Raw genomic sequence first — 12,498 nt, 5'->3', positions numbered from 1 at the left:
GCTTTATGATGCTGTATCTAACACTATTCTGCAGAATCATGAAACCAGAGTGGTTAAAATCACACGTGCATTTGGGCTAAAGACTTGATCAAGCTTTATTCTGGGTAAATTCCAGCTCTGCTGTTTTGAGTTTTCTTTACAACAGCATGATGGTTTCAGAGCTGAAATATGTCAGAATCAACCTGCATGTGCAGCACATTATTTTATTACAAATGTAAGAGAACTGATAATAAAATGATACATGTAGATAATATATAAACGTTAGTGGAAAGTAAATTAAATACTCACTTCAAACTATTTTGCTTTTGCACAATAAAAAAACAATGTTTTCTCACTGGAATGTTTTCTTACTGAAGTTAATGGTCCTGGAAACAGGTGTGGCTTTTGCACTGTAAGGTGTTGATCTGAGTCATGTGAACCTTCCCGATGGTAGTCGAGTTAATGTGAAGCCACTAATAATGGGAACATGCTCTGGGCATTTGCTTTTCACCCAGAGCTACACAGAACCTTTTCCTTATTGCTTGCTAGTGCAGGTCATCACTGAGAATCAACTGTGACCCTCTGGCTGACCTTGAGAAAGTACTGTACGGAAAACAAGTTGATAGCAATATGCCAAAGAGAAATTAATAGGAAATAGTGGTGGAATAATAATGCTGTTTGTTGTATATGAAATGGAGGATAGAGGTGTGTGTCAAAGCACAAAAATGGGTGAAAATCAAAATGCACATGGAGCTGTGTGGGAGAGAAGTCGAGGAAGTAGGAAGGAGAGAAAGCAGAAAGAAGCGAAAGAGAATTCCTCACAAGCATTTTAGGAACCTGGTCTGTTGCATCTCCCTCTTCTCCAGTACTGCTGTACTATTGGAGATGTGTGTGTACACATGCTTTTATGGAAGCAAATATCATCTACATAACAAGGACGACCTGACAATCTGGACGCTGTCTATGCATCTGTCAGTGTCTGATTTATTGAAGGTCAGAAATGTGGAAGCATCAAGTGGTCCCAATCAGTAATCCTAATCATAAAAAACCTTTTGTTTATTATTTATTAATTTATTATCTAAAATGCTGGTAACTTCGAAACCTAAAAAAGATTTCCTGTTAGGAAAATCCTGTTCCTGTCCAATTAGAAAAAAATAATGAGAGAAAGCATATATGTGCTTGTATAAATTAACATTGGGAATATATGCAGCTAGGTATGCACTTACCAAGAGCAATATGTAGGTCAGAGGAAAATTCAACAATGCCTCTTTGCCCTCATCTAGCTACTATATGAAAGAAATGGCTATTGGCACAGCCAAACACTATTATCTTAGTTACTGGAGCTGCTGTAGCTGTTTACAGGCATAGCTGTGCAGCCATCCCCATGACTCACCAAAAACTGTACATATAAGTAGATATCATGGCTCCACTCATCCACATCATTGTTTTGTGATGAAGCCCTCAATTGGCCAAATTAAAGATCAGCATGTTGTTGTTGTTTTTTTTGGCAGGGGGGCAGATTCTACCCAGAACAGGCAATAGACTTTATAATAGAACCCCACATACAGACAAATCTTTTGTTAAATTGGTTATATGAGTGATGTAAGAAGACTTGCTGAGTTCATTAATTATCTTGCATTTAGAATGTTCTCTTAGGCATGAAATAAATTTGCTACTGGTCCAGATCTGTCATGCACAGCTGTTCTGAGTAAATCTAAATAGTGTGTGTAATTAGTTTATCTGCTTCTGTGACGTTTTGAGGATAAGCAGGATGCAGGGACGAGGCACGATAACACACATATTCATTCTTCCGAACATGCAACGCTTACAACTTACTTAAACGCTATACACAACTCAAACACCAACAACATGCATTACAACACAGGAGACATATATACACTCAAGATGATTACAACTAACACAGAACAGGTGAGTGACACAAGAGGGTGTGGCAACAGAGACGAACACACACACACACACAAAGACGTTTGAGGGGGCGGGACCCTGACGTGACAGCTTCATTATCTTGAAAAAATATGAGTTAGAATATAAAAGTAAAATTGATAAATATTTACTTTTTACTCTGCTATTTGTGCAAGGCATTTTATATCCTGTCAGTATCTGTTTATCTGATCAACTTAGGCATGATGTGGCTCATTATATTATAATCTTCATATTTAGGGTGCAGCTGTGACCTAAGGGTTAGAGAAGGTTAGAGAAGCGTGCTTGGTACCAAAAGGGTGGTGGCTCAATCCCCTGAACCAGCAGTAACCATAGCACCTAACTAACCCCCAATTGCTCCTGTGCACCACAGTAGGTGGCTGCCCACTGCTCTGGGTATGTGTTTCCTCACTGCCCCTAGAGTGTGCTGTCCTAATTGGTGAAGTGCTGACTGGTATGTATGCATTCACTTGGGATGGATTAAGTGCATAGAGGAATTTTCCTAAGGAATTTCTTCTTCTATAACCTTCAAATAATTTGTATATAATTTTTAAATTCATAATGTTGATACTGAGAACTGCTATGCAGGGGAACATCTTCTGTTGCAATTCAACTCTATGCCTATTCTATAGTCCATGTCCCCCTTAAACACCTCCAGTTTTAGGAAACTTGTTTGGTCAAGCCATTTTAAAAAATATGATTTCATTTCAAATCACACATTATTTATATCAGCATAGTACAGCCCCACTATTTAGGTCTTTTTATATGTCTGATATACAGCCCATACAAATCTTAAGAGATAAGGGATACTATACTGTGCAGTCTCTCATTTTAGAGTTATTGTGGCATGACATTCTGATCCAGGGTATTGAATTGAGTGCCTCTGCACACTGTGTTGCTGGAAACTCCTGATTTAAAGGTGCACTTGCAGTTGCCAGTTGGAGGTTTGTCCCTTATGCAAGTTAATTACTTAGTTGGGGAAAGGTTGTTTATTCTCCATGAAGTGACTTCCAAACCCATTTTCTCTAATGGGGATAGTGCTACAGGTGACTTCCTTTTCCCAGCTTATGCTTTGACTCATGTACAGAGGAGAAAGCTTGACACAGTTAATTTTTTAATTAGGGATGATCCTTTCCATCATGTTTAGATTACTGGAAGTGAAGTTAAGAAGCCTATTCTGTCTGACCGTGTATCCACACATTTTGACGCACCTATTAATAGGCTGCAGGCCTCTGCAGCCCTCAGACCCTACTATAGCACTCTGTTCTGAGGCAGCTATGAATTTTACCTGTTAACCACGGCACTTATTTGTAGAGGATAATGATAAAATGGTCTACTTTAGCTCCAGCTGGTCATGATGAAGTTTATCAGATTGTTGTTCCTCTGCCGCTCAGACCTCAGGCAAAGTCTTAGCTCACAAGTCTTAGCTCACAGCCACAGCTGTTACTAAACCTGTTAAAATACTACACCATCTTCTCAGATATTTATTTTTGCGATTGGTAAAGTCTGGCATATCTCAGTATTGTTGCACATGTCAGCTGGTGGGGAAAACTATTCAGCTTTTCCAGCATATTCCACTCTATGCTGTTCAGATAATGAGTGAGCTATTTGAACATATCTTAATCAACTGTGCATTGCCTTTGCAAAGATTCACTGATGTGTGCTTTTACTAAGTTCCCCAAGGCCATGCCAATCCAAAGAACTTTGTTTTAGATGCTCTTTCCACTGTTCTACTGTTTTTGTGCTCAGAGGTTTGGTTTGGGGAATGGGGGTGTGTTTGCTTTGTGTGTGTTCTGTCCCTGTTCTGTGTCCAGGTTTTTGCAACTCTGATTCCATGTTCATTCCTGTTCATGTTTTAACTGTTTCTCTGTGAGTCTGATCCATGGACCAGTCTACCAATCCTGGTGCACCAATGTGATTCTGTCATCTTTGTGGGACAATAAATTGGTCTACAGATGTACAGTTCAAGCAGCCTAGACCTACCTTGAATTTTGATTGTTTGTATGTGATAGAGACATCATTCAGTACTGTTTATTCTTATTCTGTGATACTAAAATTTGCTCATAGCTCAAACTATGAGATTGGGTTAATGATTTTGTATTGTTGCTATTTCTATGTATATTGCCTTGAATATATATTGCTGTTTTTATATTCCACCATTTTATATTAGAATCACACCAGGTACAGGGTTGGTCGCATGTTGTGTTGGGAGTGGCTTTTGCATGTGTTTTGTGGGTAGTTACTTCATTAGTAGTTAGTAAAATGTTAGTACAATGTCTTTTTTTTTTTCATTTTTGTTATGGCTAGGCTAGATAAGTCTAAGGAAGAAAAGCATCGAGACTATTCTCATGTCAAACTATTCTGTTTGACATGGCTAGATGCATGCTTATTGAGAGTACCTTACCCAAATAGTTATGAGTATATTCAGTACAGACGGCAGTAATGATCATAAATAGGTGTTACTGCAATAATACTAAGCAAACACCATACTTTGTATTGACATCAAAAAAGCCTAACATTTCTACGATGCAAAACAATGCATACAAACATGACTAGAAGTTAGACTCAAGGTGTGAGAAGGGTATCTTTCTTGGCTACAACAAAAATAACCCAACCGATAAGGTCTTCACCCCAGAAGTTCTTCTATAAAGAACAGACTTATGAAAAGTGTTGAAAAGAGCAGGCTAGAGCAGGACACATAGACAAAACAGGTAACAATTGCTGACTACAATGACTGCATTACTCAAGGGGAATGGTAAAACTCTACAAAATAACCAAACTGATGGTAATTTGTAAGTTATTGATGAAAGCCAGTGCAGACTGAAGGAAATCAAAATTTGGCAGGTAATAAAGATAATGCTCAGAATAATTTTAGTGTACACTGTCCTAGCAGACAGTGTAGGAAATCAGAATATTTGAATGACTATGTGTCAAACATAGACTGCGATGATTAGGTAGTGACCAATATTAACTGTTGTTACAGGATGACAAAAAGAGCACCTCAAACATTTACAGAAGCTGTAAAATCTGTCCAGTCCAACAAGTGGAAGGATGCCATGAAAGATGAGATGCATTCATTAAAAGAGAAAAATATTTCATTTTAACTATCTTACCCAAGTGTAAAAATGCAATGGGAGTGGGGGTGGGGGGTCGATGTGCCAAAAATAATCCTGAAGGTTCAGAGACGTACAAAGCAAGGTATGTAGCTTGAGATACAGTCAAGTAGCAGGAATTGACTACAAAGAAACAGCAAACATGAGAAGTATAAAGGTGTTGACGAAGTTAGCAGCACAAAATGATATGATGTTACATCAGACAGATGTGAAAACTGCAAATCTGCATGTTCCTATAGATTGTGAACTATACATGGAACAACCAAAAGGATTTGAGATTGAATCTGAGAAAAGTTGAAAATTAGCATAGAAAACTGATGAAATCATTCTATGGATTAAAGCAATCAGGTCATAACTGGAATAATATGCTAAATGATCACTTGTGTGAAAATGGATTCATGCAAGGTCTGGCTAACCATTGTATGTACATTAATGAAACTGAATGTGATAAAGTAATACTCATTAGATGGGTTGATGATTTGATAATAGTAGTAAGCAATGAAAAGGCAGATAGGAAAGAATATCGGAAAGAAATACTTACTGAGAAGTTCAAAATGAAAGATCTAGGGAAACTGAAACACTTTCTGAGTAATGATTTTGAACAAGGAGATGACTGTAAAGATGAACCAAAAGTGATACAGTATACTGAGAAACTCTTAGACAGCTTTAACATGACAGAATGCAAACTAAGAGTGACACCTTGTGACCAGAAGTTAAATTACAATGAAAATTGTTGGTCCCAGAAAATGTAGACAGTTAATTGCAAGTTTGATCTATGTATGTAAGAATTGTTGTCAGCAGACTATCACAGAATCCAAATCAAGTGATCAACAGTGGGTAATAGAAAAATACTTGAAAGGCATTATTGACTATGAGATGTGTTACAGAAAGTGCAAGGATAAGTTGAAGCTACAGGCCAATATTGATGCGAACTGAGCTGTAGATGGAGGGAATAGGCACAGCATGACCAGCTATTGTTTCAGGTTGATTTCATGGAAAGCAAATAAATAATCCACAGTTGCACTCTCTATATGTGAAGCTGTGTATATGGCTTTTACCACTACAGCACAATAGAGTATATGGCTCACTCAGTTACTAGATGGAATTGATAGTGAAACTCACCATGCACCAGGGAAAATCTACGAGGGCAATCAAGGTGCAATAGCTCTAGCAAAAGACCCTGTAAGTATCAGTGCTACGTTGAGTGATGGGAAAATTTCTTTGAAGTTGTGTCAGAATGAAGATTACATTACATGATGTATTACCCGATGTAGCAAGAATACTTAATTTTGTTTTTAGGTAGAAAATATCTATTTTCTATAGTTTCTATAAAGTATTTGATAGCTGACGAACTAAACAGTGGGTGACAATCATGTCTTATTTCAGGATGAGGGATTCATTTTAGACTTTGCAAAATAGCTGAAAATAGATTTGGACCAAACATTGACTTGATCCATGATTTCACACAGTACCTGGGAATGTCTTCCATATTTGTTCACATTCATTCTGTCAACTCTGTTTAGTTGCACCCTTGACTAATTAGAATTGCATTATTGTTGCCCACTTCATCAGCATGGACTGGAGGAAGAACTCCATAAATAAATAATTCTATAAATAAATAAAAGTGAAAATAAATAAAATATAATTTCATTTATTGCTCATAAATGTGTTTATTCATTTATTTTTGCATTTCTATACTCATTTATTTATTACTATTTTATCCAATTTATTTATTCATTCATTTATTTTTGTTTTTATGTTGCACATTTATTTATTAATTTATTTTTTGAGGTTCTATTTATTGATTTATTTATTTGTTACCTTTCATCTGCCATAACTTGGTAGCTGGTACTTTTTCAGGTTCATCTTCACTGACAAGCAAGCCAAGGCAATCATCACTACACTATAGCATATTATGCAAGACGTGTCACAGATAACATTAGCCAGCTAGGGCTATGTGCTATTTTTTACAGTCAGTTTTCTATTGAACACAGACACTGAATAACATTATGTATTTGTTGTTGCAAAAGTAACCCCCCCCCCCCCCCCTTAATATAGCCATCTAAAATATATAATGCAAATTCTGGTGGTCATCAGCATTTTTTCAGTGTTTCTCCATTCAAAGTATATCTTCAAAATCTAAAATTTTATCTGGCTAGTGTGATGGTGCCCAGCCACTGGTAGCCTCTGGTTAAAAGGTGATGGCATTGCATGTGTTTTTTTTTTGTTTGTTTGTTTTTTTATTCCCTTTAAGATGTTTTCTCTGGTTTGGTTTCTTGCCACACCCCCTGGGGTGGTGTGTGTTGTGCCTCATTCACCACACCACCTGGGGTTGTTATATTATTAAGTTCTACCCTTAGAAATAAGCCTTTTGTGTTTCTTTGACCACTTGCCAGTCATTAATGCTACTGACATAAGGTTTCTTTATTGCACTTTTATGTTCGGTTCTGTTTTCACTTGATAAAATCTTGCATCCTGCACATTCCAAGGACCAAGAACCAAGGACGCCATGGGAAATGGCAGCCCAGATGCCCTGGGGAAACCAAACTAAAACTTCACAAACAAAACCGGAAAACAGGGAGGAACAGTGATGGCTAAGGGGAGCCTAGTGAGCGAGACAGATTTGAGGGGGGAAACTGGAGGGAGGGGATGTGTAAGAACACAGACACCCTCGCAGCACAGAAGGTGTAGCACAAGGACTCACAGACCTAAATACCTAAAGTTACTGGCTATGAGTTTTGCTCAGAAGTTTTTTGCAAAGACCCAGCATTGTGTGACTGGCTCACTGGGTTTATATAGGTGTAGCCCAGCTGTTGGGTGTTAAGCCTGATTAGTGGTTTGCCTGACTCGAGGCCTCCCTCTGGTGGCTGGAGGGGGCCTTGGCCTGGCACCGACCCTTACAGGTGGAAAAGCGACTATTGTTACTTTATGTTCCGGAAACGTCAGCTGCTTCTGTAGGTCAGCCTTCTGCTGCCAGTCAAGAGCTATGGCTACCAGCCCAGCCAACATCTCTCTTGTCCCAGGTTTTATCAGGTTAATGTATTAAATACTAACCATAAAAGAGAGTGTAATGAATCAGCACATCTGCTGCCAAACATAAAATGTGTTCATCTGTGGATCCCTTTTAAAACAAAGTATAATAGAAAGTATAATACATTAACCAAGTATAATACATTTCCATCAAGAAACACCATACATAGAGACAGAGTGAGTTACTTAGCGAAATAGAGGAGGATAGAAGAGAGAGACAGAGAAAGATTGAGGGAATGTTTATTACACATTGTACTGTACTTGCATTAATACTTCAAATAATGTTCCTCTGTCTGTTATACATGAGACAAGGAGGTAATCACTAAGTAATACATGTATAAAGGTTAATATGCAAACACTAGAATAATAGGGTTTAGGCATGGCTATAATAATTTAATGAATGGCTGAAATAACAAGACCATAAGAAAGGTCAACAAATTTTGAGAGCAGGTTTCATAATTGTTCAGTGATGTTAGCTAGTTAAATTTCACTCAGAATTGAGCATGCTAAGATAGCTCAATTTTAGTTAATTCAGTACCTCGGGTCAAACATAACATATTCCTCAATTTTCTTCATGCATGAATTATGAGTTGCGACTGAATTAAAATTAAGAATATGATTTCCTTTATTGATCCTCATGGGGTAAAGTTTTACAACAATTAGAATAATTTGACAATTACAACAAAATAAGGTAAAAATAAAACCTATGGGGACAATTACTATACTATACACAATTGCCCAAGTGTCACCCCATCCCCAATGAAAGTGACAGTGTGAAATAGCAGCAGATATACAACATGGAGGACTACTGGGACTAAAAACAATATAAGTATACAATATAATTATTGTAACATATGGCATACAATAAGTAGTAGAACACTTTTATTTTACACACACACACACACACACACACACACACACACACACACACACACACATATATATATATATATATATATATATATATATACCACCTGGCTTTCCTCACCAGTTTATTTGGTGTGTTAGCCTTTCCACCTTTGATTCCACCTCTTCAACACACCACCGCAAAAAAAGAGGGCACTGGCTACTACAGACAGGTAGAATACATTCAGCAGTTTGCACACATTCAAAGACTTCGGTCTCCTCAGCCAGGACAGCCTACTCTGTCCTTTCATGTATTTGACATCAGTGTTATGTTCCAGTCTAGTTTGTTATTTATTTGTATTCTAAGGTACTTGAAGGAGACTACCCTCTCCACTTCCACCCCCTGAATGAAAACAGGAGCTGGGGGGGTTGGGGCTTCTGTTCTTCTGATAATTGTAATGAAGGCACACAAACAGAAGGCAGAGTATCCAACTGCTAGAGGTTTTATTTAAGTTATGGGGCAGGTAGGAGAAAGGCCATAGGGAAGAGGTAGTAGGGCTTAGAGTTTTCCCTGTTAGGTAAGAGGAGTTAGGCATGTAGCCTGGACGGTGTCCAAGGGTTAGGCAGGAGATGAGGACTATAACACAGACAGGATTTGGTAACCAGGAAGACATGAGTGCCTGGAGTTTGTGACAGAACCCCACTGCTGACGGGTGGCTCCCGATGCCCAAGAATGGGGAGTCCTTGGCCTACTATGGCCCCAAGGTCCCAGGCGATCTGGGTGGGCAGTGTGGAACTCAGAGCTATCAGAGAGGGATGTACAAGATACCAAATGTACAAGATAACACCCCCAACCCCACCCCATGCATCTATGGGAATCTAGTAGCTCTCAGACAGGATAGGCAGGTTCTCTTTTGAGCTACACTGCATTTCTTTGCTTCCCTTAGTTTCCTCTTAAGTTCCTTTTGAACAACCTGGAGTTCCTCTTTGTCCTTAGACATGAAGGACCGCTTCTTCCTGTTAAGAAGGCCTTTTATTTCTCAATGTATCCATGACTTGTTGTTATTGTAGCAGCAAACCTTCTTGGTGGGAACAATGGCATCCTCACAGAACAGAATATAGTCCAGGATACAATGAAAGACTCTCAGCGTCCTCCCCAAAGTCATCCTGGAACAGTTCCCAGTTTGTGTCCTGAAAACACTACCGAATGTTTTCCTTGACATCCTTGGACCAAACTTTCACAATCCTTATGCTGGCTATCTGTTATATAACCAGTGGCTTATAGGTGGCCACAATTTGTGTGAGGTTATGACCAGATTCTCCCTGTGGGGGGAGAGCAGAGGAATTGTATGTTTTTTTATGTTGATGTAAAAAGGTCCAGAATATTATTCGCTCTTGTTGCATGGTTAACATACTGTTTAAAGTTGGTCATGACAGAAGAAAGGGAGACATTAGTAATATTACCACACATCAGTATGAGAGCATTGGGATGCTTTGTCTGAAGTTGATTGCTGGCTCCTTGCCACGGCCGATGGAGGGATATAAACAACTACAGCAATAATGTACGACAACTCTCACGGTAGATAATACACCGCGGACAAGCTATCTGCGCTTTAACGATTCACGGTCAAGACATCCGCGTTTTAAATTCGAAAGCACCTACTTATACGATTTTACAGTATTTCTCTGATCACTGCAAACTAACACTCCCTAAGCAAAGAGAAACAGAGACTTGAGTATTTTTTAAGAGCTTTGATGAAGACACGCACTTTTACTACATTTAAAAGTACAAAATACAGTTTACTTAACTGAACTAGTTTACTTGCATCATTACATTAAACAAAATTACGGTTACAAATCTTTCTGAATTTTCCCATAATGCCAAAATAGTTCTACTACTACCCAAGAGTGGTAGTCTTTGCCTATAACCAAATTTGGACAGATTCTTTTTTTTTTTTAATCCATATTAAAATGTTAATGGCTTGGAGACAGTATGGTTATCTATTTCGCAGAGATTTCTCATAATGCTAAAACAGTTCCACTACCACATAAGAGTAGTGTACCTTGGCTATCAGCTGAGTAGGTTTGGACAGATTTCACTGTACCATTTATTCATAAATCCATATTAAAGTTAAAGTACTTTAGGCAAATTAATGTACTCATTTCATATAAGATGAATCTGGATATCTATTTCTCTTACCATTTTTTCTAAAACCCATTTTAAATTTGTACTACCTTTATGTGTATATGAAATAAAGTACTCATTTCATATAGACCGAATTTGGATATCTACTTCTCAGAAATTTCCCATAATGCCAAAACAGTTCCATTACCACATAAGAGTAGGAGCCCTCGGCTATCACCACTGGAAAATTAGCTGCATTTTACTGTACCATTTTTTCATAATTCCAATTAAAATCCCAATATAGATAATAGAACTTCAAGATAGTATGAATAGTTTTTTATCAACATTTTCCTATAATGCCAAAATAATACCACTACCACATAAGAGTAGGAGCCATTGTCTATCACCAGTATAAGTATGGCCAGATTCTATTTTACTATATATATTGATAAATCTATATTAGTCATACTACCTGAGTTCATATTTGCCTAAAGGTAGCAAGAATTTAATATTGGTTTATGAAAAAAGGTTACAATGAAATCTGTCCAATCTTACACTGGTGATATCCTACTCTTATGTGGTAGTAGAATTGTCTTGGCCTTATGGGAAATATCTGAGAAATACATAACCATACTGTCTCCAGGCCACATTAAAAAAATGGTACAGTGAAATCTTTCCAAATTACTCTGCTGATAGGCAAGAGCTCCTACTCTCATGTGGTACCAGAATTGTTTTGGCATTATGGGAAATTTCTCAGAAAAAGACATCTAAATTCAGTCTATACAAAATAAGTTCATTATTTCTCCTAAAGGTAGTACAACTATAATATGGGTTTATGAAGAAATGGTAGAGTGAATCTGCCCACCCTCACTTTGCTGATAGCCAAGGGGTATTATGTTATGGTATGTTATACTGTTATGTGGTAGTGGGAGTGTTTTGACATTTTTGAGAAATAGATATCCAAATTCAGTCTATACAAAATGAATACATTAATTCATGCAATGTTGTTTGATTTTAATATGGATTTATGAAGAAATGGTACAATGACAACTGTCAAACCTTTCTCTGCTGATAGCAAAGGTACACTACTCATATGGTAGTGGAACTGTTTTAGGATTATGGGAAATTTCTGAGAAATGGATAATTATATTGTCTCCGAGACCATTAAAGACAGCATTTTAATGTAGATTTTTGAAGAAGAAAAAAAGACTTGACCGTGAATCGCTAAAGCGCGGACCGCGGTAAATTAAGAGAGAGCTGTTGTAACAGGCAGCCGACCTCTCCATCGTCGGAAGTGGTTAAGGATTAATGTAATCGTTAATGAAATGATTAATCAAACTAATTAAACCACTTTGTGCCTTTTAAAATGCAACACTACCATTGTCAGGGCTAACTATACGTTTAGTACAGTTGAAAACAATTTAGTGCAATACCACGAGCTCGTAGTTTTGTTCTTAGTCTCAA

Source organism: Electrophorus electricus, unplaced genomic scaffold (assembly GCF_041902795.1).
Source record: "Electrophorus electricus isolate QZ-2024a unplaced genomic scaffold, ASM4190279v1 Scaffold35, whole genome shotgun sequence".
NCBI classification, from domain to species: Eukaryota; Metazoa; Chordata; class Actinopteri; order Gymnotiformes; family Gymnotidae; genus Electrophorus; species Electrophorus electricus.
Note: the sequence above shows the minus strand (reverse complement) of the source record.